General features: G+C 43.3%; 1 pseudogene; it reads right to left on the reverse strand.

The window, feature by feature from the left end:
* Positions 1 to 6,464: 6,464 nt before the first annotated feature.
* The window catches only part of LOC100484286, a 38,712-nt pseudogene continuing 18,746 nt past the window's right edge, over positions 6,465 to 26,430 (reverse strand).

A 26,430-nucleotide genomic window follows, 5' to 3' on the forward strand; every position in this document is an offset into this window, starting at 1 on the left:
AAGGAAAGGAGAGAGGTAGGGAAGGAAGGAGGGAAGGTAGGGAACTAATGCCAATATGGCAAAATAGCAAATCTCGGTAGTTGGTACATGAACGTCTGTTACATTCTTTTTCACAGTTTCCTTGTATACTTAAACTTTCCTTTTTTTTAATTTAAAGATAACAGCTTACCCGCAAGGGGACTTCTTCCCCTCTGCTTTGATACCTATTCTAAAGTAACTTCCTGGGTTTGCTAATAATCAAGGTACAAGAAAACGCATCTCGGATTAAACGCTACTCCTCATCTCTTCTCGTCTTCATACAAACTACTTTTCCTTGCTGTCATATACATGCATCGCCTTTGGTTGCTGCCCAACGACACTAGTCCCAGGAGACAGGATAAGAGTGAGAGGGTGGAAACACAAAGCCAAACCCTTGTAAGACACGAAGAAACACTTACTCTGTTAGAGCCCACTTTGGAATGCTCTGTGTTTCTGTCACCTCGGGCATTCGGATTCACTCTGAGCATCTCCTCCAGATACAAGTCCTTTAGCCAGCCGACAGGAGGAACAATTACTGCTGGCTTAAAAGATTGGTTGATTTCTCCGGCGTCTATTTGCCTGCAGTTCTGGCTCTCTGACAAATCAAGTCAGATCAATTTGTACCCTAAAGAGTAAATGGGAGGATGTGATTATTTTCTGGTTCAATAGAAAAGCATTTCGTTTCAAAGGGCTGCTGCATAGCATTTCTTTTGAGATTCACTAGGAACAGGTTAAGTCCCCAGAGAGTAAACGATGGCTTCTCAGGAGGACAGCTCGGCTTTGCCGCTCACCTAAGCTTTGGGAACAGAGGCAGGATGTGGAGATAAACAGAAAGTGGTCTCCTCTGAGAGGGAATGCCCTACATACCCTACTGCCTAGTCAGTGTGGGCTACTGTAACAAGATACTATGGACTGGGTGACTTATCAACAACAGAAACATACTGCTCACAGCTCTGGAGGCTGGAAGTCTGAGCTCGGGGTGCCAGCGTGGTGAGGTCCTGGGAGGGGTGCTCTTCCAGGTCTCAGATGGCTCACTTTTTTTTTTTTCTAAGATTTTATTTATTTATTTGAGAGAGAGAGAGAGAGCAGGAAAGGGGGGATGGTCAGAGGGAGAAGCAGACTCCCCGCTGACCAGGGAGCCCAACGTGGGACACGATCCTGGGACTCCAGAATCATGACCTGAGCCAAAGGCAGTCACTCAACCAACTGAGCCACCCAGGAGCCCATCAGACAGCTCACTTCTTACTGCCTCATCACATGGCAGAGATGAAAGCTAGCTAGCTCTCTAGGCTCTTCGTAAAAGGCCACTAATCCCATTCCTCAGGGCTCTATCTTCATGACTTAATCACATTCCAAAGGCTCTACTTTCAGATACCATCTCACTGGGATTAGGGTTTCAACATAAACATTTTGGAGGGACACAAACATTCTGTCCATCACACTCATGTTTAAGGAATATGTTCCTTGCCTCCTCAAAAGAAGTGAGTCTTTAAGAGTTAAAAAAAAAAATGCTAAAGATTCAAGAAGATGGAAACCTAATACTACTGGCAGTCAAAATAAGATCTAGAAAATTACCCCAGAAAACAGAAGCAAAAAAAGCAGAAATAACTTCTGAAGAACAAGGGGGAACAGAAGTGGGAAATATTCACACCAGTTTGGTCTTTGACACTCCGATGCCCTTTACTTGCCTGGTAAGAGATTGGTTCACTGAGACACAGTGTTGGGGTGAGAAGCCAAGTGACAGAACCTTGGTTGGTTCTGGGTTCCTGTGACTGAGGGCTTCCCCATGCCCTCCGCATTCTCAGACGTTTTCTGACCCTTGAACTCCATCTGCGGGGTAAGATTCAACCCCCACTCCTGCATTGTTTTCATTCCTTCACCCCAAACATTATAGCTGACATGAAGGAGTTGGAATAATGTCACGGAAACATGTGGGCTTTGGGGGCAGGCTGCTCGGGTTCAGTTCTCAGCTCTGTGGTTTATGAGTCGTGAAACCTTGACAAACGACGTCAGCTTCGATTCCCTCATCTGTAAACAGGAACAGTAATAGCACTTTCCTCACAGGCTTGTTATAAAGGACACGATGGGTATAAAGCTCTTACCACAGTCCCTGCCATAGGTCAAGCACTCTACAGATGTTCATTATGATTATTGCTGTTATTTTCTACCGCCTTGGGTATGTGATGCTGTTTGGTTTCCTAGGAAAGACTTGGAGATTTCTAAATCCAAATTTTAGTAAGCATCAGATATACTGATCATAGTGGGCCTCAATCCTTAAGGGTGAGCCATAGGCATCCTCCAAGTCACTGTTACCTACCACGTCATTGTTGTCCTTGTTTATGTTGATCGCCATGACAATCAAATATTTACCCTTGCTCCCCGTCTCTACAACACTCTACATGAGGTCAGTTTATTCATGAGCACCATAGTGTAGCAATGGACAAGAAGTCAGAAGGCCAGAGTTCTGGCTATTTCCATGGCAATAGCCAGGTGTGTGTGGGAGAGGTTATCTATCATTTCTGCCTCTTGGTTTCCACATCTATAAAGTGAGGATCGTTTTTCATGTTCTATTCACTTCACCAGGTTATGGAAAATTGAAAACATGAATGTGAAGGTATGTTGACTTCTAAAGGGTGAACAGGAAATGTAAGAGATCATTGTTGGCTGGTCATCTTTATTCTGCCATCTGCATGAACCCAACAGAGCCTAACACAGTAACATCTAGAATGCAAGAAGCACATCTACCAAATACCGATTCAACAAGCCTCATATTGGAAACAGCATACTTCAACAACCAGGGTCTTCATACGTGTCGTTGATAATAGCTGGTCTCTGAATCAAATTTAAAATTTTTCAATATAAACTCTAGCATCTATCTGTAAACTGGTCAATCCTGCCACATACTACATACACTTAGCAAATGAAAAGCCTTCCATCCTCAAACTAGGAACTGACCAAGCACAGTTTCTGCTAGGTTTATAGTATTTGTATCTGATTTTAAAATGTTTCTTTTCATAAAGGAATGCTAAGGGACAAATAAATTTTCAGTTTGTTTCTTTTTAAGAATATAACTGTAAAGTATTAACCAGCTTTGTGTTTTCTGACTGTATCTTGAAAGTCTCTAGAATGGTAGCCAAGCCCATTAATACTTTGCAACAGGAAATGGCAATGAACATTTTCTCCGGGCTTCCATTTGGGCTGGGCTCACACCTACTGCTACTATTATCCGCTGCACGGTCCAGACAGAAACGATGCTTACAAAGTAAATTGTAAACAGTTTATTTGCAACAAGCATTTCCTGCTGCTAAAGACTTTTGAGCACCCTGCTTCATATCCTCGAGCAATTTGGAAATGATTAATTACCACTCCTGCTTAAAGAATGCAAATCTAGGCAACTAGGAAAAATACATTTATTGATATTAATGGGATTTATTTCAGATTTTTTTTTCAAGTGTGCAGTCCCCATAGTTATGGTGAGAGCAGAACTCTCAGGCCCTTTGTTCCCAGGAAATCACGATGACCTTCTCTTCATGCCTTTGCTCAAACTGTTCCCTCAGCCCGGCTGCCCCCATTCCTCTGCTATTTCTCTGTCAATGTCCTTTCATACGCCACTTGGTCTGCGGAGCCTCCTTCCCGCCCCAGGGCCAATCCAACCGCTGTTCCTCTACGCTGTTGGAACCATGCACCTCTCTGGAGCGCTTCCGCGTCGCTTGTTAACTTCTTGTCTCACACGGGATATTCTGTTTCTTTAAGGACCGTGACCATATCATTCAGATTTCTCTCTCTCAAAACACATGCATATGCAGCACCTCTAGGACCCTTTGCCCATAGTAAACACACAGTAAATACCAACCGACAGAATCCTAACAGCCATAATGCATTCATTCAATAAGCATCTATTAAGTACTTCCGACATGCAACGTTATGCCGGACTCTGCAATTGGAAGGGGATAACATGGATAATAAGACAAAGCCTGATGGAGGAGACAGCCATGCCAATGGAGATGACATTTGATAAACGCTCAGATCAAAACGTACAAAATAACATGGGTGCCCAAGAAAGGGAGAGACTTACTCTATGGGGGGGTGGGGAGGAGTCCAGACAGGCTTCACAGAAGAGGTGAGCCTTGGTCTTCAACTAAAAGCATGAGAGGAATTCACCTGGAGCAGGGGTGTGGTAGGTCTGGAAGGCTTTAAAGGAAAAGGGAATCATTGATGAAAAAAAAATCCTAGCGTGTGGGAGGGGGTGCCTGGGACTGGCGCCTGGGCACGTGGTGGTAAGTGCAGGGGGATGGGCTGGAGAGAGGTGGAGCCAGACTGTGGAATGTGGTCTGTGCCTGCCTAAGGAGTTCACCTTGACCCAGCAGGCCTGAGACCTGTCCTGGGTTTTGCAGCAGGAGAGAAAGCGGGCCAGAGCTGGGTTTTAGGATAATCAGGCTGGTGGCTGGCAGCTCAGTTGGCCATAGCTTTTGGTCCTTGTTTTCCTTTGCTGCCCTCAGCCCTGGTGCTTCACTACTCGCTGGGGAATTTAGAACAGATGATGGTGAGTTCCGAGGAACTGTTAATTCCCTTTAATGGCATTTTTTCAGTCCAAAGCAGTCACGTTCTCAGAATATAAATTTACTGCTGCGTACTTTCACGTAGACAATCACAGTAAAATAAATGTCGTTAATTAGCGTTGGTCTGAAAGACTAACAGCAGTTAATCCCTACCCCACCCCCACCAATGCAATGGCATTGTTTTAGTGAGGAGTCAGAGAGGAAGGGACTGGGGCAAGTGAAATGTCTGAATAAAGTAATCACAGTAGTTTAATTAAGTGAAACTCGCCAGCTGCTGTGAATGTGACCCCACAGACTTACTTTGTTCCTATTTCAAATCATCCTTTCTAAAGAAAGGGAGGAAGCACGCCTAGTAAGAATCTTCCTACATTCCTGCCCCCGAGACACACAGTTCTAGGCAAGCCTGATCTAAACGGAATCCTTTTCCAGACCAGCAGTAGAGACAGTGGGAGCAGCGGACAGTGACCCTCTGAGCCTTGCCAACCGCACTCAAAGTGCTTCGCTGAGCCTGTAGGGAGTGGAACTATCCTAAAGCCTCCAAAAATAGGAGAGGAGGAGTGGGGGTGGGGGATGCTCTAATTCTCCATTGGTTTTACCACCTTTGTTTCCCCACCAGGGAGGGGCCTAGCTATGAGTTAAGAACACTAATTTCTCAAATACCAGGCTCTGTTTTTGGGGACCATAACCTTTAGCAGCCCAGAGTGGGAAGATCTCATTCCAAATAGCCACTGTTTCCTTTTTCCAGTCCTTTGAGGGGAAATGATTCCCCTATTCATTTCAGCTGTTGACTCATCCCTAGCCAGTGAGAGCAACAGTTCACGTTTGGGCTTGGGAACTAGACCTCCCAGGTTCTGATCTTTGATCCACAGCTTTTCGTGTGATTTGGGGCATGTTGCTTCCCCTCTCTAGGCCTTGAGCCCCTCATCTGTAAATGAAAGTAAAGAAAGCAGCTACCTTAGAGCACCTGGGTGGCTCAGTCAGTTGAGCCTCTGACTCTTGGTTTTGGCTCAGGTCATGATCTCAGGGTCATGAGATCAAGCCCCACATTGAACCCCACGTCGGGTTCCGCACTCAGCAGAGAGTCTGAGATTCTCTCTCTCTCCTATCCCTCTGCCCCTCGCCCTGCTCTCTAAAATAAACAAAATCTTTTTTAAAAAAGTCGTGAGGATGAAGTAAAATAACAGAAGTGTCTGGCACAGAATAAGGACTTTATAAATGTTAGCATCATCAGCAAGTGTCAACAAAACCTCATTGCCTATTGCCTCGTACCAGGAATATGAATTAGTGTGAATTGGTTCGTCACATTCCTTTAGAGCTAGAACTGTGGAATCGGGGTTGTAAAAAAAGTCAAAGAAAACCAAATCAAATGTTTCTACTCTTCAAAGGAGGCAAGTGAAGTTCAGTGACCTGTCCTTGAGCTCTGCCTCTTTTGCAGTCCAACTGGGACCAGGGCCTCAGTTCTAGTTAAAGGCTTTTCCACCGTGTCATGCTTTCCTCTGTAAGAATCTGAAACCTCTCAGCTTTGCTGAGCATCTGAGAAGCTGATGGCCACTTATATACCAAGCCCCTACGCAGTGCTCCGCTTAGGTTTAGGGTGACCAGCTCTCTGAGTTTTCCCAAAACTGAGGGTTTCCTGCATCATAAGATTTTAAGTTCTAAAGCCTGGACAGTCCCAGGTAAACTGGACAGTTTGTCAGCTTACTTAAGGCAGATCCTCAGTAATTATTTTCTTTCTTTTTTTTTCCCCCCACATCTCCAAAGTCCTTTATTGGGCCAGTAAGGCCCTTGGAGTGGGGTCCCAGTCCCAGTCTGGAGTCTCCAGGTCTATGGCACCCCTGCCCCTGTTCCTGATGGGGGCAGGTGGCCTCCTCTGACAGGCTACTCGATTTAGTCCTTCAGGTGTTCCCAGCCCTCCTTGGCATATTCTCAGGCATTGGAGGGGGCCACCAATGGAGCTGACATCACCGTAACCATGCCTGAATTCCAGATGTCATGGATGTGAAAGTCAAACTTTGGAGGGGCTGGGAGCTGGGGTATCTCCAGACTGGCAGAACTGGTGGTACATGGCTGAAAGGCCTACCTCCTCAGCCTTCTGAAGGACAGCCTGGTTCTTGTCACTTGGTCCGAGCAACTCCTGGTCATACACCAGGTAGAGGACACCACCAGCCACTCTGCCCTTGAACCTCATCAGTGACCACACTCGGGGCACGACGGTCACTCAGCACCATGGGCAAGGACACTCGACTCGCCCAGAAGAAAGAATGTCTCCTGAGAACCAGTCAAGTTGTCTGTGTAACGGTGTCTGGCCTAGGAGAGGAAGGCACATGAGGAAAGGAGAAAGGAAGGGTCTGGCCCCTTGTGTCAACAATGGGAAGTCTGATTTGCCAGAGAACTAGATCTCCTTGGTTAAAAGGACAGTGTCTCAAAATGGATCCTTAGTGAGAAAAGAAAAACCAAAAAGTAAAGATGAACCCCAATGGACTTTATCTAAAGGAGAAAAGCCAAAGGTTAGCTAATAAAAGCCACAAACAGGGTGCAGGCTAGCCCTAGTTCGTTTTCCCTCATGGCCCCATCCTAGCTGAGGACTGGGAGTAAGGCTGGAGCTCCCTCTCAGATGTGCAGAGGAACAACTGCCCTGTTCCACGGCAAAGAAACATGCCCTGGGTCTACACCTCCAAGGGCTTCATGGAATGGGAGGCCCTAATGGCAAAGAACGCTTCCAACATGGAAAAGAAACACCCTATGAGAGAGAGAAATGGAAGGACAGAAGACAAACTACAGCCACTAGCCAGCTACTTTCAGAATAATTAAAAGATTCTTATACTGTGAGTCACAGACAGCCCAGAAAGACAGCCAGGAAATACAAAGCAGTATTTCAGGGCCCAAGAATTTGCTGTGCATAAACAGCCATCACTGTGCCTCCAAAACAAAATGGTATTTCCCTGAAATCTAGTGCCACATTAAACTAGTAAAATAAGGGCCTTTCTGCCATAACTTCTGTAAAATTGCATATTGGCAATACGGTCTTTGCTCAGTGAGTTTTACCTTGGAACATCTGGAAGAAATTTATTCCCTTTTTACTAATAATAGTTTAGTGCTGAAAGGTAATAAACATGCCCACTGTTCCATTTTTAATTCCTTTTTGGAGAGTTCCCACTTCCACCAGACACTCTTTCAGGTGATCTTGGGTAAATCACCACGCTTCTCTGGACCTGACCCTTCTCCCAGACTTGGTGAATTAAAAAGCTCATTTCTGTCCTTCCATTCCATGCTATGACAGCATAGTAATGTAGATTGCTTGCCTATCCTCCCAACGGAGCATTCAGGCTCTGACGTCTTAGACTGTACTTAGAACTGGTCATCAGAAACAGACCCAGGGCAAGACGAATGGAACAGGTGCCTTAGGCCTCTGGAAGCAGGGGTTTAGCAGCCCAGAGACAGATTTGCCAGACCACCCCTACAGACACCAGACATGGATCGAGGGCCAGAGAGGTTGCCATCCACCTGGTCCTCAGCCAATAGCTTTATTTGTTTCTGTTGCTAATTCATGCATAAGTTATTCTTGCAGCTAGACCAAGATCACTGAGCCTGAAAGCATAAGGTCCATATGCCCCACGATGAAACTTGGCAGCAAGTCTGGAGTCTTCTTCCTCAACAGGACTGTGATGTAGATACCTTCAGCATGATATCAGCTAGCTATAAATATATCTGTTGTTCATTCCCATCCCCATCAATAGCATACTTTTTCATATCTGCCACTAGTACTCCTCCTACTGCCTAACTAAGTATGCTAAACAGGGCAAAGTATAGTAGGCAAAATTTAATAGTAGAGAGAATCTTCCTGAGTTCACTTGTCTTTGAGCACCCTGCCATGATTTTGGCTACGCCAGTTACCTCCTGCTGCTCCATGGTCAACAGGTACCACAGCCTGGGAACCCCAGCTACAACTGCCACTTCCATGCTATTATTCTCTAGACCTTTCTGGAACCATGTTCTTTCTTTGAAGTTATGTCTCTCTCTCCTATTTTTTCAGGGCCTTCATTGCCAACAGGCTAATGAATCTTAGTTAATTTAGGTGTTAGAAAGGGATTCTGGTACTTTTGCACTTTATGTCCTCCCTTTTTTTTTTTTTTCTTAAAGATCTATCCGTCCACTTGAGAGAGAGAGAGAACACTCATGTGGGGGGAGGGGCAGAAGGAGAAGGAAAGAGAGAGAAGCAGACTCCCCACAGAGCTGGAGCCTGATCCAGAGCTGATCCCACACCCTGAGATCACGACCTGAGCCAAAACCAAAAGTCGGACACCCAACTGACTGAGCCATCCAGGCACTCCTGTCCTCCACTTCGGTAGGACAAAGCAGTTACATAATAGTAGAATAAATGTCTCATCCAAAATGCTCTCCTGAAAGCAGCAGAGTTGAGATTCCAAGCGATCTGTTGCTAGGTCCAGTTCTTCCACCACTGTGCATGGATGCGGCCGTACTCAGATATTTTTCTGAAAGGTATACTAGCATTGTTGATCTGAAGTCCTCAGTCTGTCTCTAATAATACCTTATTTTGAGGTTTGCAAGTAAGCAAGAAAAATCTCATGAGTCTTTCCAACATTCTCTGGTGGAATTCTTGGCTCTGCATGGGAGATCTGATGTAAAATAGTGCCTGGCTTCCATTGCCTTTATCCTGAGGGTCAGTCACTATACTATCACAACTCTGAACAATAATCATCTTTCATATCTACCTGTGTATCCTTCTCTAAATCATACCCCAGGATTCAGTAGGCCTAAGCACTTCTGAGGACATTTCCAGCCAATTGAGCAGAACATCTCCCAGACTGTCATATGAAGTTGTACGGTATCAGGACAACTCGAATAAATAACCGTGGACAAATCATTCCAGCCTCCCTGAGCCGTGGTGGCAGAACAGGATCAGAGCGCTCTCTCCCCAGCTCCTCAAGGCATTCTCTTAGCCCCCAGAGTCCCAACAGCCAGATGCCAGGCTAGTAATGTTGAGAATGAGGCCCTTTGTTTCAGTTGGAAAGAAGTTTGGCAACTTTGCAAGTGCAGTGGCATGAAAGAGAAAGCAGAGTCTAGCTCAAGAGGGTTTGGGGAAATTTATCAGTAAGACAGACACTAGCTTATGTCTTGGAACAAGTTATTTTGGTTTTCTTTCCCTCTCTGTATACAAAGTACTAATGAATTACGAAGAGTACAAGACTGGGGTGAGTGACAGGGGAACCATTCTGTAACTAACTGCTGCTTTTGTCCCTTTCCATCCCCCACTTCAGACTTTCTTCACTTCTTGCTCATTAGAGTTAGGAAAATTATTTCATATGAACCTAAAAGAACCGTTTAAAAGATCCAAATATTTCATAGAAAGTCTCCTTCGATGATTATACAAAATATAAGAATGCTATGTAAACTGTCCAGAAGTCAGGGCAAGGAAAGAACCCAGTTGGTAGCAGGATTTGTTACCTGCTAAAAAAATCTATGAGCCTAGAGACCAAGAGATTAGCACAAAATGGGATGTGGGGTAGAGAGTGTCAGCGGGTTTTTGCGGTCATGAGCAAGTAAAAGATGTAAGCATCGAAAGGTCAAATGTAACAGGAAGGAGTGAGCAGCTCCCATGGGTCAGGGCAGGCAAGGGTCAGGAGTCAAGAGGTCCGGTCCATCCAGGGAGTGGCAGTAGGAAGTAGAGACCCCACATCAAAGGCTCTGTTCCACTTTACTTACAAATCCTGCCTTGGTAGAACCCGAGCTGGGAGTTAAGCCAGTGAGCCAATGGAGATTTCTGATAAAGAAAGAAGAGCAGGAAACAAAAACAAACAAACAAACAAACAAAAGTCCTTGAACTCCAGAAGCAGACCAGACATTTAACACACTCAATTTTCACAACTCTTTGAGAGATAATATAGGTCATGTTTTCCAGTTGCCTCACACCTTTTATGCATTTTGCTATGTTTGGACAGTTCTCTGCCTTAGGACCTCTGCCTCCCTAAAGTCAAGCCAGAAAATTTGCTTCCCCAAAGACCTTGGCAGCTAGGACACAGGCACGAAGCCTAGGATCGGCCACTAAGATGTGCCCAGGCAGCAGTCTAATCAGAAATGATGAACCAGAGGAAGGAGGTGATGCCTGGAACCCACCTGCTGACAAGGGTGGGGGCACTCAGTTTTCTGGGGTACCAGGTGTTGTAAGGTGGATTCCTGGCCCAGAAGGATCGGTGCTGACAGAATTGCCACACAGCATGAGTTCCTGGCAGCCAATCTGTGCTCTGAGGGAGAGAAGGCTTGGCAGCTTCCTTCCTGGGTCACTCCTACAGCAGAGTTTCAGACCTTGAACCCAGAAGCTTAGCTTCAAGCCTTCCTCTCTCCCTCTCAACTGCTCTGCGAGCCACCCGATATCTTTCTGCTTAATCTGCTAACATCAGCTGCTGTCGTTTATAATTAAGGGCCCTGAGTGCCTAGGGGTAAGGACGGCTGCTCTCCCTTCTTACCAGAGACCAAAGTTGAAGGAGAGTAAGAAACTAAAATGAAAGAAGCTGTGTAACTTGCCCAAGGACGTGCGGCTCATCAGTAGCAGAGGCAGAATTTGAACCCAAGACTGTCTGACCGCAAAGCTGGTGTTGCTTCCAATTTATGACCCAGAAAAAGATCAAGGGAAAAGTACCCAAGCGGGGTGCCACAGGAAACGGTCCTGGTAACACCCTGTGACTCCATAGACCTTAGTAGTTGGGACCCCTTTTTGTCTTTGTTGTGCTCTGTTTCTTTCCGATTTAACTGTGTGCCAATGAACAGATGGGTGACGCTGAAGATAAACTAGATTTCTACTGCTACCTCCAAGTACCGCCCGTCGCAGTTTGGAAGGGGCGGGGCCCCGTCGGTAGACTGCTGACGAGGTGGCCAACTGTTTGGGTTTTGTTTACCATTGCTTTTGATGAGTCACAGAGAATTATGCATTATTCATGAACTGTAGGTTTGAAGAAAGTTCCCGCGTGCCATTTCTGCTCATTGGCTCCTCCAGCCCAGGACTGGAATAAACAGCAGCAGATAATGAAGTAAACGGCCCGACCTGGGCTTCCACACGGGGCGAACTAACGCCCAGGGAGACAGGGAGACAGGTTGGGAGGGTGAGTTTTAAGTCAGAGTCCTGCGATCTCTACTAAAAAATGATAACAGGGCAGGGTCATAGCTACACAACAAATTAGCAATAATCTTAGGCACCTGAAAATTCCAATATCCCTTAAGGTGAAGAAATGAAAAGGAAAAGGGTCTCAGGCAAGTGCTAGGAGTCTGAGCAGTTCCAACCAAAATGTGAAATAGCAGAAATCTTAGAGCTGCGAACCCCCATTTTTTTTTTTTTTTTTTTAAGATTGTATTTATTTGACAGAGACAGAGAGCACACAAGCTGGGGGGGAGCCGCAGGCAGAGGGAGAGGGACAAGTAGACTCCCTGCTGAGCAGGGATCCAGATGCAGGGCTGGATCCCAGGACCCTGAGATCATGACCTGAGCTGAAGGCAGACGCTTACTGACTAAACCACCCAGGAACCGCCCCCCCCCCTTTTTTAAAGATTTTTGGTTTTTTACTTGACAGAGCAGGAGCGAGCTCAAGTAGGGGGAGCGGCAGAGAGAGAGGGAGAAGGCTTCCCCTTGAGCAGGGAGCCCGAGGTGGGCTCCAGCCCAGGACCCTGGGATCATGACCTGAGCTGAAGGCAGCCGCTTACCGACTGGGCCACCCAGGCGCCCCTCCTTCTTTATTTTTAAGGTGGTATCAACCTCTCTACTTCTCAAACACCTTGAATCAAGTTTTCTCTCTCTCACTCTCCAAACGCCGCCATTCAACAACCCAATCATTCTCCTTCAAACCAAGATCCAAATGACAGCTGCTGAAAGAACTACTCTTTCCACAGTCGTTTGCATTTAAACTCAATCAAAATCTTAACTAACAGGGCCGCATTTTGTAGTGGATATCAGTCAGTTGTGCTTGACCAAAAAATCGTGTTTTGTACCTCACACCAAAAAACATATTATTTGATATATTACATAAAAAGTAGGTAACATGCATCGTGGTGGTTAGTTTTATGTGTCAATTGGACTGGGTCAAACAGTTAAACATTTCTGGGTGAATGAGGGTGCTTCTGGGTGAGATTAGCATTTGAATCGGTAGACTGAGGAAAGCCGATTGCCCTCGATTGCCCTCAGGCCACGTGAAGGTCTGAGTAGAGTAAAAGGCTAAAAAAAAAATTCTCTCTGTGGGCTTTTCTTTGAGCTGGGACATCAGTCTTCTGCCTTCAAACTGAGACTGGAGATGGACCATTGGCTCTCCTCGGTCTCTAGGTTCCCATCCACAGATCTTGGGACCTCTCAGCCTCCACAGTCACATGAACCAATTCCATAAATTTCTCTGGAGAACCCAAACTAATACATGGATGCGTTCGTCATAAAGCACTAGAAAAGAATGGATACTCGTGGACCTACCACCCAACCCAAGAAGCAGAGTGCTCTTGCTCTCCCCTCTTCTATTCTCCAGCCTCCTTACCAGATGTCCAGAAATATTTTGAACACTTTTTTCTAACGTTTTGATAGTTCCCCACCCTAGAGATCCTGCCTTCTCAACAATAAATTAAAAATCAATAAAAGATGGTACTTCCCAGTCCTCCTAGTGCTGGGGTGCCAGGGTGATTGAGATTCCACCGATCAGACGCACCCATGTTGGACGGATTGGGAACTCAAGTTTATACAGGAAAGAGGCCCGGTACATTTCTATTCATATTTGTAGCATGAACTAGAACCAGCACTTTGGTGGCTTCCTGATCAGAACAGATGCTATAGCTCCCTTGGAAGGTTATTTTGGAATGTGGAAGTACACCCTGGGGTTATTCCTGGAAGATTACCTAGAATCTGTTTCTTTAACCTTTGTAACGATTCTTTAAGCTCTTTATCCCTTAGCAAATTCCTTTCTGCTTAAAGTAACCAGTGTAAATTCATTGACAGCATCTAAGGAACTCTGACCAATACAAAAATTGAACTATAAGTGATTGCAAACAGCAGACTTCAAGGACATGAAGCTTAGATTGGCTATCTGACCTAGTCGGGTTTGAAGTATTTGGGTATTATTAAATGACAGGACACTGGTAACCCGTGATATCTAAGGTAGGAAAACAGCAACTTAAATGATAACCTTTTGTTATTTGGAATAAGTATCTACTGAACCCAAAGTTTCACTTTCCCTTTTGATTGCTTCCCCACAGACACCATTATGTGGTGCTAAGGGATAAAAGAAGCGTGGGCTGGGATGGCTGCCTCTATTACCATTGGTGAGCTTCTAAAAGGAAAGACAGGCTTTAAAGAATTTAAATTCTCAGACCAAGATATTGTTGGAGAAACAGGGAGTTTCTAGGAGTCCTCTAAAATAATTTTTTATCTCATAGGCACAGGGCTGGCATGACCAAAAAGCAAATGCAGAGTCAGATCTAGCCAGCTACTGAACTTCAATGCTGGTTGAACCATAGCCTCAGTACATATCTCATATGAAAGTCAGGGCATTGTTTGGGAAAGAGAGAGCCACAAAAATTGGAATGAGAGCATTTGGGAAGCTCTAGACGATTCTGAGTACCCTCAAACCCCATTGCATCTCCCTACCGAGAGAAGCAGTCCCTCTTCCCATAGCTGAAGACGTTGGTCTGGCCCTGCTGGAAGGCCTTATACTGCCCTCATCTGAGGCAGTTCTCTTATACAGAAATTCTGGCTCTCTTCATGCCCAACACCTGTGACCTTTCCTTCCACCTGACTTAAAATTAGTTCCAGAACAAGCATGCCCCTAGGGCCCAATTTAAAGTCAAACATGGAAGGGAAAGATTCATATGCCAAAAGAATTGCAAGATTTTGCTAAAACTAATACTGAGAAAAATCTGGAGACTATATTAGGTATTCCACCAGAAACGTAATTTTATGGACCAAATTATTGACCTGAATACACTAAACCAGAGATTCTGGATTCATTTTTCTTAGTTTGAGACAATTATCAACTTAGTTGACTAAAAGCTGGATCCTATGATGGCCTATTGCTGAGGGAAGCTGAAATGTAAGACTTCAGAGGTTCAGAGAGATAAGAATGCTGGAATGGATTATCACATACAATGTCTACCATAGACCCAAACTAACCCTGGAGAAACACTCCCCTTTCTAAGGCATTAAGGAAAATATTAATGAAGAGAGAACCAGAATCTTGAAGAGTACTTCACTGAATTTCTTCTATACTCCAGAGACGAAGGTAGGAGATACTGCTATTTAAAATAGTTCCTGGGGGGCCTGGGTAGCTCAGTTGGTTAAGCATCTACCTTTGGCTCAGGTCATGATCCCAGGGTCCCGGGCTCAAGTCCCGCATTGGGCTCCCTGCTCAGTGGGGAGCCTGCTTCTCCCTCTCCCCCTCCCTGCTGCTCATGCTCTCTCTCTCACACTCTGTCTCCCAAATATATAAATAAAAATCTTTAAAATAAATAAATAAATTTTAGTTCCCTGATTTCAGTAGGGTTGGTGGATGCCCAGAAGAGCAGACATGACATAGTAGGATTTAATTGCCAGAAACAGAGCGGATGTGGTTATTGTAATAGCAGAATGAGGGGTGCCCGGCTGGCATAGTTGGTGGAGCATGGGACTCTGGATCTTGGGGTCCTGAGTTCAAGTGTTAGGTGTAGAGCTTACTTTAAAAAAAAAAAAACAGAATAATTTGACTTGCAGGGATATTTTGGTAGTGGTTAACTGATCATGGTGCCTCTAAAACTGAACTAGACTGGCAGCCTATGAAGGATGTACTTGACCTGTATAACTGAAAAAATCTCCGCTTAAGTAATCATATCCAACTTAAATCACCACTACAGAGTCCTGGCCTATCTTCCTAATATCTATACTATCAATTCAGTAAATGAAAGGGAGAAACTTTGAGGAAGGACATCATAAGAACCTATATGAAAATCTTCCTGGGGCACCTGGGTGGCTCAGTCGTTAAGCGTCTGCCTTCGGCCCAGGGCATGATCCCGGAGTCCTGGGATCGAGTCCCACATCAGGCTCCTCCGCTGGGAGCCTGCTTCTTCCTCTCCCACTTTCCCTGCTTGTGTTCCTTCTCTCTCTGGCTGCCTCTCTCTCTGTCAAATAAATAAATAAAATCTTAAAAAAAAAAAAAGAAAAGAAAATCTTCCTCTACCCCTTCATCAAAAATACCTGCATACATTTACCAAGGTAATTGTATACTAGAGAAAGGGAAATATCCATACCTTTCACAAATTACTGGACATGGCTTTGAATTTGTGCTAAACCCCAGTGACCCAGAACAGCATTGTTTCTCTACATACACACACACACACACACACACACACACACACACACACAGCAAAGTCTTATCTAGGGGGATCCAGTGATAAATGGAGTTTGAGTCCAAGTCCACTTCATGATGGGCACAAAATTTCTGTCAATCCAATCCCTGGTAATTTGCCCCAGTTCCTGAATTACAGTATGAATGGATAAATTCAGTAAACAGAATCCTCAAAATAGCTTCCTGACCTAAAGTAAGCACCATTGGGTCCGCCCCCTCCTAAAAAAAAAAAAAAAAAGTAAACCAAAACAACGGTGCTGTATTTTTAAGATTATTCTGGGAATTAGTGTCATCATCAAAGAAAATTGAAGGGTGGTGATTTCTATTACATCCTCATTTAACTCACCTGCTTAACAAGTGCAGTGAATGATGGATCATAGAGCATGATAGTGAATTATCAAAATCTGAATTAGTAACTTCTGTTGCTACCCCTCTTCCTATAGTTGTCTGTCCTGAAGCAAATTGACACCATTCTGACCATCTAATATGCACTTATTATATCTACAAATGTTTTATTTCTCTATCCTAATAAGCCTAAGATATCAGAAGCAATTTGCTTTCACCTGACAGGGACAGCAGCCCATGTCTGCCTCTGAGCTAAATCAATTCTCTGTGTGTCTTTTACATGTGAGAAAAATGAACTTCTAGCTTCTGTATTATTATTATTTCAAGTCTCCTGCACTAATGGCTAAACAAAATTCCCAGCAGAAATCTGGACCATGTCAAAAAACATACCATAGTCAGTGGATGTGAAAAGAAGGACTGGGGGATATTTTGGTCTTTCCTATTTAATAAATGCCCAAGAATCAGAATTTGGAATCAGATGATTTTTCTCAAAGGCCATTAAAAAGACTCTCTTAATTATAATAATCCACCTGCTGGTGGTTCACATGCAGTCAAATTAGTAGAAGAATCAAACATCCTAAGTTTAAAAAAAAAAAAAAGATCCATCAAAGTGGTGGTTGGGCTGAATTGAGCAGTTGTTCCATAGGACTAACAAGTCAATTCTAATCAACAGCCCTGAATAGATTCAGTCTGTGAGACTCAACTGCCTTTGATAAACAAAAATAGCCTCCTTTCTACTATGCAATAGCAATTTTTTTTAAGTTTGTTTTTGTTGTTGTTATTTTTATGTAGATATAGCCACAGACCTATTCCTTTTCTTTTGGTTCTGGAACAATACAGAATTTGCTAGTTTGACTGAAAGCTTAAGCTCTCTAGAACTTAGTAGTGAGGGAATAATACTACTACATTCTCCATAAATTTCATCAGTAGAGCAGTTATGAAGATGAATGAGGCCATATTGGGCCAATTTCCTATTTTATGTAAATCTAAGACAAAGTCAGAGTGACAGAGGATTAGAACCATAGGCACTGTTTTTCAGATTCCCAGAAGAAAGTCACTTTATCAACATAAACTTGGCACAATTTCAGAGCACAATAGCCTCCATCTTATCAGCCCATTGACTGGTTGTAGTAAGTTGTGGTATTTTCCTTATTATTTTATGCCCAGAGCCACAGAAAGATTAATGTTACAAGTTAAGCAAACAGTGTGATATTTACAGCTTACTCTGGTGGTGAATATTAAAGCTCTTTCCTAGGTCCAGCTTCCTGAAGACCACAGGAGAAGGCACACATGTGCTGTAGAAAGAGTCTGTGCATTTTCCTTAATGTTCAGTCTGCAGATTAATGTCCATGTTCAAAAGCAAGAAAGACAAGGAAAAACTGCCATCTGTCATTAGGAGCCAGGGTGTAGAGTGATGAATCAATTTAGAGAATATACTGTTTATGCATAAGAAAGAAGATCTGTACTCAGCTCTGGGTCAGAAACAAGCATTGATTTTACAGATGAGAAAGCAGCAGTGAAATATCACTTCCAAGGGGACCTGCTGGTTTCTGGATTTTCAAAATATCACCTCCATCAAAGAGTCTTGTTGAGAATGTCAGGTACAGGCTGGAGGCTACAAGAGTAATGAAGGCCCTTGATAAGGTCTATTTCTGTGGCATCGGGGAAGGGAGTGAATCCTAGGTGATGCTATAACCTGAATATCACAGGACTCTTTCAGTGCTGACAGCATAACGAACACCTGGACTATAGGTTATCAGTGAAGAGTAGAATATGCCATCCCAAAATATGCCACTTGACATATTGACTATTTTGAGCTAAAGGCAATTGAGAAGTAGATACTGGAAAAGTTCTCTATCTTTCCCCTATTTGTCTAAAAGTGGGACATAAATTTATAAAGATGCCCCCCTTTCCTCTCATCCAGAAGACAGAATTCAATCATTGGAGTCAACTCTAGACCCTTCTCAGCCTGGAGAAGAATCCATATAACAAACTTTACTAACTAGCCCTCATCTTCCATTAGTCACTCTATATATTTACCTTCCCACAATTTACCCCCATAGAAACTCAAAGTCCCTGTCCTTTGTCTTGTCACTTCTCTAAAAATGTATTGTTCTTTTGTTAAGATACTATATAAGCCCAGGGGTACCTGGCTGGCTCAGTCCCTGAAATATCCAACTCTTGATTTTGGGCCCAGGTCATGATCTCAGGATCATGAGATTGAGCCCCACCCCCATCAGGCTCTGCACTGAGGGTGGAGCCTGCTTAAGATTCTCTCTTTCTCCCTCTCCCTTTGCCCCTCCCCCTGCTCACACACATACACACTCTATTAAAAAAAAAAAAGTTTCCTTAAAAAAAAAGGATATTATATAAGCCCAAGTTCTAACCACCTCTTTGAGTTATTCATTTCTGAGTGCTCCCATGTATATGCACAACGCACATGTTACTGAACTTCTGTTTGTTTTTCTCTTGTTAATCTTCCTTTTGTTAGTCTAATTTGCAGAGCCCCAGCCAGAGAATCTAGGTGAGTAGAGAGAAAGAGTTTTGTTCCTCCCCTACACCTGGATTAGGTCACCAAGAAGATAGCTGTCATGTACTTCTGAACACTCACCATAAATCAGAAACTTGACTATGTTGGAAGATACACTTGGAGTAAAACATGAAGTCCTCAATGAACACAATCTAGTAGAAGAGAAAAACATGCAAGGTAGCCACTAACATATGAGAGTTTCCAGTCTTCACCTATCCTCCCTCCTACATAGAAAATGCTGTCTTTCTCTGCCCACTGGCTCCTCCCTGGTCCTTGGAGAAGTAGGCAGCTTTCCCAGACAGTTCCAGGACTTGGGGATGCTGTCTTGGAAAATGAAAAGATAAAGGCCTATGGAGAGGATCTGCTTATAAAAGAGATTGGGCAGATGTACATAAGTAGAGGACTGGAGAAGAGGAGAGAGAGATGGAGGAGTGGGGGGAAGAGCACCTTGAAACTGGAGCACATTTGAGAGAAAAGATAAAGGGTTCTAAAAAATGCTGTTGGGTGTTCTAGTCTTGATTTCTTTTTCTATTGTTTGGTGACTATAAAGTAAGATTAGGCTTCCTTTTTACTACTTTGGGCTACTTGGGCCCTTTCTTCGTATTCTGTGTCCTTATAGAGATTGGACCGCATGGGACCTCAGGAGAAGAACTCCGCTTCTCCCTGGATTTAAACCCCCTATATGGAGCCCAGAGAGCACTTTTCACCAAAGTTTCCAATGAACAATAGAGGTTGAACATGCTTAAACCATAATGGCTACCTGAAGAAAACTGGAAAGCCAAATAAACATTAAGAACACAAGACCATAGTCAATACTACAGAATGTAAACAAATGCATGGTGAGGGAGGCCAGCCAGGGCAGTAGAGCACGTTCTCAAACTGTAACCAAACACAATCACCTGCAGATATGGTTAAAATGCCGATTCCAAGGGCACCTGAGTGGCTCGGTTGGTTAAGCATCTGACTCATGAGATCGAGCCCCATGTTGGACCCGACATTCAGCAGGGAGTCTGCTTCAGGATTCTCTCTCTCCCTTGGCTCCCCCCCCCTCAAATAAATAAATAAATCTTTTTTAAAAATGCAGATTCTGCACTTCACACCATTTAGGGTGGCTACAATGAAAGAAAAGAAAGAGAAACGGAAGAAAAGGAGGGAGGAAGAAAAAAGGAAGGAAAGAGAGAGAGTTGGCAAAGATAGAAGTTGGAACCCTTGCGCACTGTTGGTAGGAATGTAAAATGGTGCAGTCACTATGGAAAACAGTATGACAGGTCATTCCACTTCTAGATATACTGGAAAAAAAAATGAAAACAGGGTCTCAGTGAGATATTTGTATACCTATATTCTTATCAGCACTGAATAACTAAGGGGTGGAAGCAAACCAGATACCCACCAATAGATGAATGGATAAACAAGTTATGGTCTATACATACAATGAAATATTGCTCAGCTTTAAAAAGGAGAGAAATTCTGACACATGTTACAACATGAATGAACCTTGAGGACATAGTGCTAAGTAAAATAGGCCAATTACAAAAACACAAATACTGTATGATTCCACTTATATAAGGTACCTGGAATTCATGGAAAGGAAAAGTGGATTAGTGGTTACCAGGGCCTAGAGGAGTGGAGGAGGCGGGGAAATAGGAAGTGGTCTCTTAATGGGTAGAGTTCAGTTTTGCAAAATGAAAGGATTTCTGGGAATTGGTTGCACAACAACATGAGCATACTTAACCCTACTGAACTGTACACTTAAAAATGGTTACGATGGGGCGCCTGGGTGTCTCAGTTGATTGAGCATCTGACTCTTGGTTTTGGCTTAGGTCATGATCTCTGGGTCATGGGATAGAGCCCCGAGTCTGACTCCACACTTAGTGGGAGTCTACTTGGGATTCTCTCTCCCTCTCCCTCTGCCCACCCTTCCAACCCCTTACCCCCACTCACTCTCTCTCTGTCAAATAAATCTTTTTTTAAAAAAAGGCTAAGATGGTAGATTTTATGTTATGTATATTTTACCATGGTTGTATTATTTTTAATACCAATTCTGATTCTATAGATCTGGAGTGGAGCTAGAAATTATGCATTTCTGGGGGATCTTTTTAAAATCCCAAAGCCTAGGCTATATACCCCAGACCCATTCAAACACCACCTGTGATGGTAGAACCCAAGCATAGGTGGGTTTTAAAGCTCCCCAGGTGATTCCAACGTGCAGATACGTTTGAGAACCTCTATTCTCCACTGAACAGGTATTCCCAAGTAGAATCCATTGCATTTTATTCCCATAATGAAGTGATTGGACAGCCCAGAACAGAGGTTCTCAATCCAGGCTTCACTTTAGAATCATGTGACGAACATTTAAAAATACTTGTGCTTTGGGGGCACCTGGGTGGCTCAGTTGGTTAAGCGTCTGCCGTCCGCTCAGGTCATGATCTCCAGGTCCTGGGATTGAGCCCCATGACGGGCTCCCTGCTCAGCAGGGAGGCTGCTTCTCCCCACCCCCCACCTCCCCACTCCCATCTGTGCTCTTGCATGCTCTCTCTCTCTCAAGTGAATAAATAACATCTTTAAAAAAAAGTATTTATGCTTTGGCTCCAACACTTCCCATCTCCCAAGGGATTCTACTTTACTTGGTCAGGAGAGAGGCTCAGGCACAGGCAGTTGGTGAAGCCTCTCAGGTGATTCTAATTGAAAACTCTTAGCTGAGATGCTACCCATTAACCCTGACCTTCTGTTCACCCTGCCTCTCTGCTCTCCGATGTAGCCTGCCTGCTCGAACGCCACCCCTTGCCTGCCCCCTGTGTGAATCCCAGCATCCCATACTCTGATGTCAGTCTGCTTATCCATGTATTGAAGGGTGGCTGATGATGAAGGGAGCAGAGTAGCAACTGATCAAGTGATTCCCGCAGGCGCTGAATGCTGTCAGAACCACCAAGTCATTCCTTTTGTGCCAATTAGCTTCATGCCCAGGAGATTCTGATCTGTGGCCACAAGCCGCACAGTTTACTTTAAGCCTCACAGATGCATGTCATTCATTACAAAAGAAGTCAGGAAAAGGGTGATTGATTCACACAACATTTCCTGCTATGGAGGTGGGGTGGGCAGGGCATTTGGAGAATATGGGTGTGATGGTTAATTTTATGTGTCAACTTACCTGATCCACAGGGTGCCCAGATTTGTGTTTAATTATTTTTGAGTGTGTCTATGAGAATGTTTCCAGATGAGATTAACATTTGAAGGGGTAGACTGAGGTAAAGCAATTGGCCTTCTTCCGTGTGGGTGGGCTTCATCCAATCCACTGAAGGCCTAAATAGAATAAAATGCTGAGGAAGAACAAATTTTTTCTCTGCCTGACCAACTTCAAACTGAGACCATTGATCTTCTGCCTTCAGACTCGGACTTGGAATGGAACTTACACCGGCAGCTCTCCTGCTTCTCAAGGCCTTCAGACTTGGATTGGAGCCCTGCCTTAGCTCTCCTGGTCTGAACTTCTCTCTCAGCCTCCGTAATTGTGTGAGCCAATTTAAATATATATGTATATGTGTGTGTATATAACATACATGCATATATGTGTATATATACACATATATGTATATTGCATGTGTTTGTATACATATGTGTGTGTCTACTATACCGAAATATTTTTTAATATATACCATATATATATATATATATATATATATATATATATACATACACACACACACAAATACCCACACACGCACACATTCTATTGGTTCTGTCTCTCCGGAGAGCTCTAATATAATGTGCCCTAATAGTATTTCATTCATTCATTCATCATTTAAAAATACATATTTATTGAGAACCTACTATATGCCGGGCACAGTTCAAGGTGCTTGAATAAAATCAGCATGTACTCTCCCAGCTGTGGATGATACCCCTTTCCAGATTAGTATCACAATCCAAAGACCAGTACCTTGTACACAATACGAGATACAGATTCTGGGCAGACTAGTATCAGTGCTTCTCAGCAGAGCTTTGGCAGTGAGGCAGCATATGAGGTCCCAGCCTGCCATCTCCACTGTTAGATCCAGAGCTTTAGGCCAGCTCAGGGGCACAGTGTCAGGCAGAGCTAAGGAGAAAACATACTTTACAAACATTGATTGCTTCTTGTTACACCTTGCTAATGTAATCTGCGTTGCAGATTAGAATTAACATAATATTATGGGTAATGCCTGTAAAAATGGTCTGAGCTGCAGCGCTGTTTGTGGTTTTGGTTTTGTTCTTCAGGAAATTGCTTTAGGAAGGGCATAGCAAGACCTTGTATTTTCTTGCCAGAGTTATAAGGGCAAACAACTTCTTTGCCCTTTCCTTTTTCAAACTATAAATCATGAGTAATAGGCTACATGACCGTATCGTTTGTGACTGCTCCTGGCCAAAGAACATTTAACAACATTCTGTTAAGTCACAGGGTCTGTGGGATTTTTTTTTCAGTTCCCTTTGACCTTTCAGATCAAAGCTGTGACTAACAGCAATGTTTGGGCAAATTACATTTATGGTGTGCTATTTGTAAAGAACCTAAGCCCTGGACTTTCTAGAAATAGGTGTTCATACACACTACACATAAGTACAACTCTTCTGAGTACTGGTTTTCTGCTGATTACATGTTGGCCTCTCTCGTCTGCCATATTGTACTATAAATCTCTTGCGGGCAGAGGCCTTGCCTGTTCAATAGGATGTATTTCGTGCCTGCTGAGCTGTTGGACTTCTTGTGGCTTTTTGATATTGTTCACTCACTTCCTTTACTACTGAGAAGGACAGACTACATGAGAGACACTGGCCACTGATTTTCCAGGCAACCTTGGAAACACAGGGGACAATGGCATTTGCTGGGCCTGGGGAGGAATTCCTACTGGGGGGTAGACAAGATGCTTACATCACCTCTGAAGCCTGCAGTTTGATCTCCATCTCTGGACACTGGATATGGCTCATTCTCTCAGACTCACCCGCTAGAAGACATCCCACACTTGGAGGTCAGCTTGAATGTTTTGAGCTGAGTCTCTGTTTCAGTTCTCTGGAAACCCCTTACCACCAGATCCCTGTCCTGAAAAAAAATTGTTTCCTGTCTAGGATATTCATTCTGCTGTCTACTCAAGAGTAAAATAGGACCCTTGGCCAAAAGACTTAATTAAATGTGTAATTTTTCCAATGGTAGAAACAAAAGATGAAACTGTGGATTTGATTCCCCCCCCCCCAGGAGAGGAGCAAGAATACGGAGATCATTGTGCTCCTGACGCATTCTGACCATTTAGAAAACCATTTCCCTCTGAGGTAGATTGGCGTTGACCACAAATAACCCTTATTAATCCAATTTTCACTTTTTTCTGATTTTAGACATTTCCATCATTGCTATCACACCTCTCCAGGTTAATTATAGAGAAAGGTGATGAATTTGTTTCAAGTGCTTAACTCAAGGATGGTTCAAGTTTTAAGCTTGCAAGTACTTGAGAGTAGGATACATGAATTGCATGCAAGAGAACTTTATTTTGTTAAACTGATATTTTTGTGTTTTCCCCAATTAGAATATCTTCATTCTTTTCCTCTGAATATAAAAATAATATTTTCTCATTATAAAAAATTCAGGCCATATAGGAATGAATACATGAAGAAGTGAAAATTCTCTACAATCTCACCCCCCAACAACTTCTGTGAATCTTCTTAAACTGAGCTATAGTTCACCCACCATAAAATTCAGCCCTTTAAAATGAACAATTAAGAGGTTTTTAGTGTATTCACAAGGTTGTGCAGTCATCGTTACCTAGTTCCAGAACTTTCTCATTATGGCAAAGAAACACCATTACCTATCAGCAGTCAATTCCCATGCTCTGTCCCCTCAGCCCCTGCAACCATGAACCTTTCTGTCTATGGATTTCTCTATACTCTAGACATTTCATTTTAATGGAATCATGCAATACACGGTCTTTTGTGACTAGAGTCTTTCACTTAACATAATGTTTTCAAGGTTCATCCACGTTGTAGCATGTATCAGTACTTCATTCTTTTTCACGCCTGAACAGCATTCCACTGTCTGGATATACTACATTCTTTCAACCCATTTGTCATTTTTTGATGAATATTTGGATTGTTTCCACATTGGGGTATTATGAATAATGCCACTATGGACATTCATGTACAAGATTTTGTGTGAACATATGTTTTCAATTCTTCTGGCCTAAGAATATTTTAATGAATAATGTTTCAGAATTTTTTCCATGCATACCCATATTTACAGATAAATATATGGCGATATATTGTATTATTGTTCCTATTTATTCCCCTTTAGTGTAGGAGAAATGATTCCTGTAGGCAATCAATCAGTTGCCAAATGACTTGCAGCGCCTTCTGTGGTAAGCATCAATCTATCCCCACCCCCTCATCATCCCCAACATGTTGCTTGCCTTGGCCCATGGCCTGTGAGTGGATGTAACATACACCACAACCAAGCAAAAGTTTTAGGGCCATTGTGTGTTTCTTTGAACTGTCTTTCTTTTTCCTTCTGCCATGAGCAGGAGATTCAAAATAAGTCAGACCCAGTCTTGTTCTGGGTCCCAGAATAAGAAGAGACAGGAGCTGAAAGGCAGCTTACTGTAGTCATTAACATACATATGAAAGAGGAATAAATTATTATTGTAAGCCACTGAGATTTGGGGGCCATTGCTTCTGTGGCAAAGCTGACTCATGCATAAATAAATCATTTATATTTGCTTTTCCCACCTAAGGAAATAGCGGGGTCATTTTTACAGACGTAAACTTGTAATGGTGATGTTACCAAAATCGAGGTCCAAACAGATTCACCGACTTGTTTCAGGTGACAAAATGAGGAAGAGAGACACAGTCAACTTTATATCCCCGTTCTGATTTGCAACGCAGTTTTCTAATTAAAGTGAAGAAGAGGGTAATCTTGGACATTTGGGGGAGATTACAGGAGGCTTATAAAGATCCTTCTGCAACTGCATTTTTGTTGGGCTGCAAATTCCAAACCCACTCATGCTGTGCTAATGAGTTAATGCTAATTAGAAAATTGTAAAAAGCTGAAATATGTGTGTTGTGCTTCTTGCAAAAGTTTTTTGAAGTAGGAGAGTGTATTATAAGAATTAATCCTTATTCTTTATCATTGCAGCCCTTGTGTCTGGGATGGATTGTTACTGACAAGTAAGCAGTCCCCTGCTTTCAGTTCATTTGCGCTCCTCACCAGACCGCCACTCCATTTTGCATGATTTAACACAATTGCCTGCCTTTGCCCCAGAGGCTGGATGCTTAGCCTGCAAGGGGCCGTGGATGGAAGGAAATCTTGGCCAGCATCTGCCCACACTCCGTCTGGTTTAAAGCAGTACTTCCATCTCTTTTTCTATCTTAAACTCATAAATAAATAACAGTTTTGCCTAACTTATTTTCAGAAAGAAAGGATTTGGTCAATCGCCACTAATGTTTAATAATAGCTGACCCCTTACCAATCACCATGCTTGGAGCACTCAGTTTTCAGTGTTGATTTCTCTTAGAAGTAATAAAATAGCCACTGGTGGGCTTGCGAAACCTAAACCCAGCAGACCAATACAGGAAGAGTTTTCCTTCCTTATATTATACTAAGGAGGCAAAACTCCAT

This window comes from Ailuropoda melanoleuca, chromosome 4, assembly GCF_002007445.2.
Source record: "Ailuropoda melanoleuca isolate Jingjing chromosome 4, ASM200744v2, whole genome shotgun sequence".
NCBI classification, from domain to species: Eukaryota; Metazoa; Chordata; class Mammalia; order Carnivora; family Ursidae; genus Ailuropoda; species Ailuropoda melanoleuca.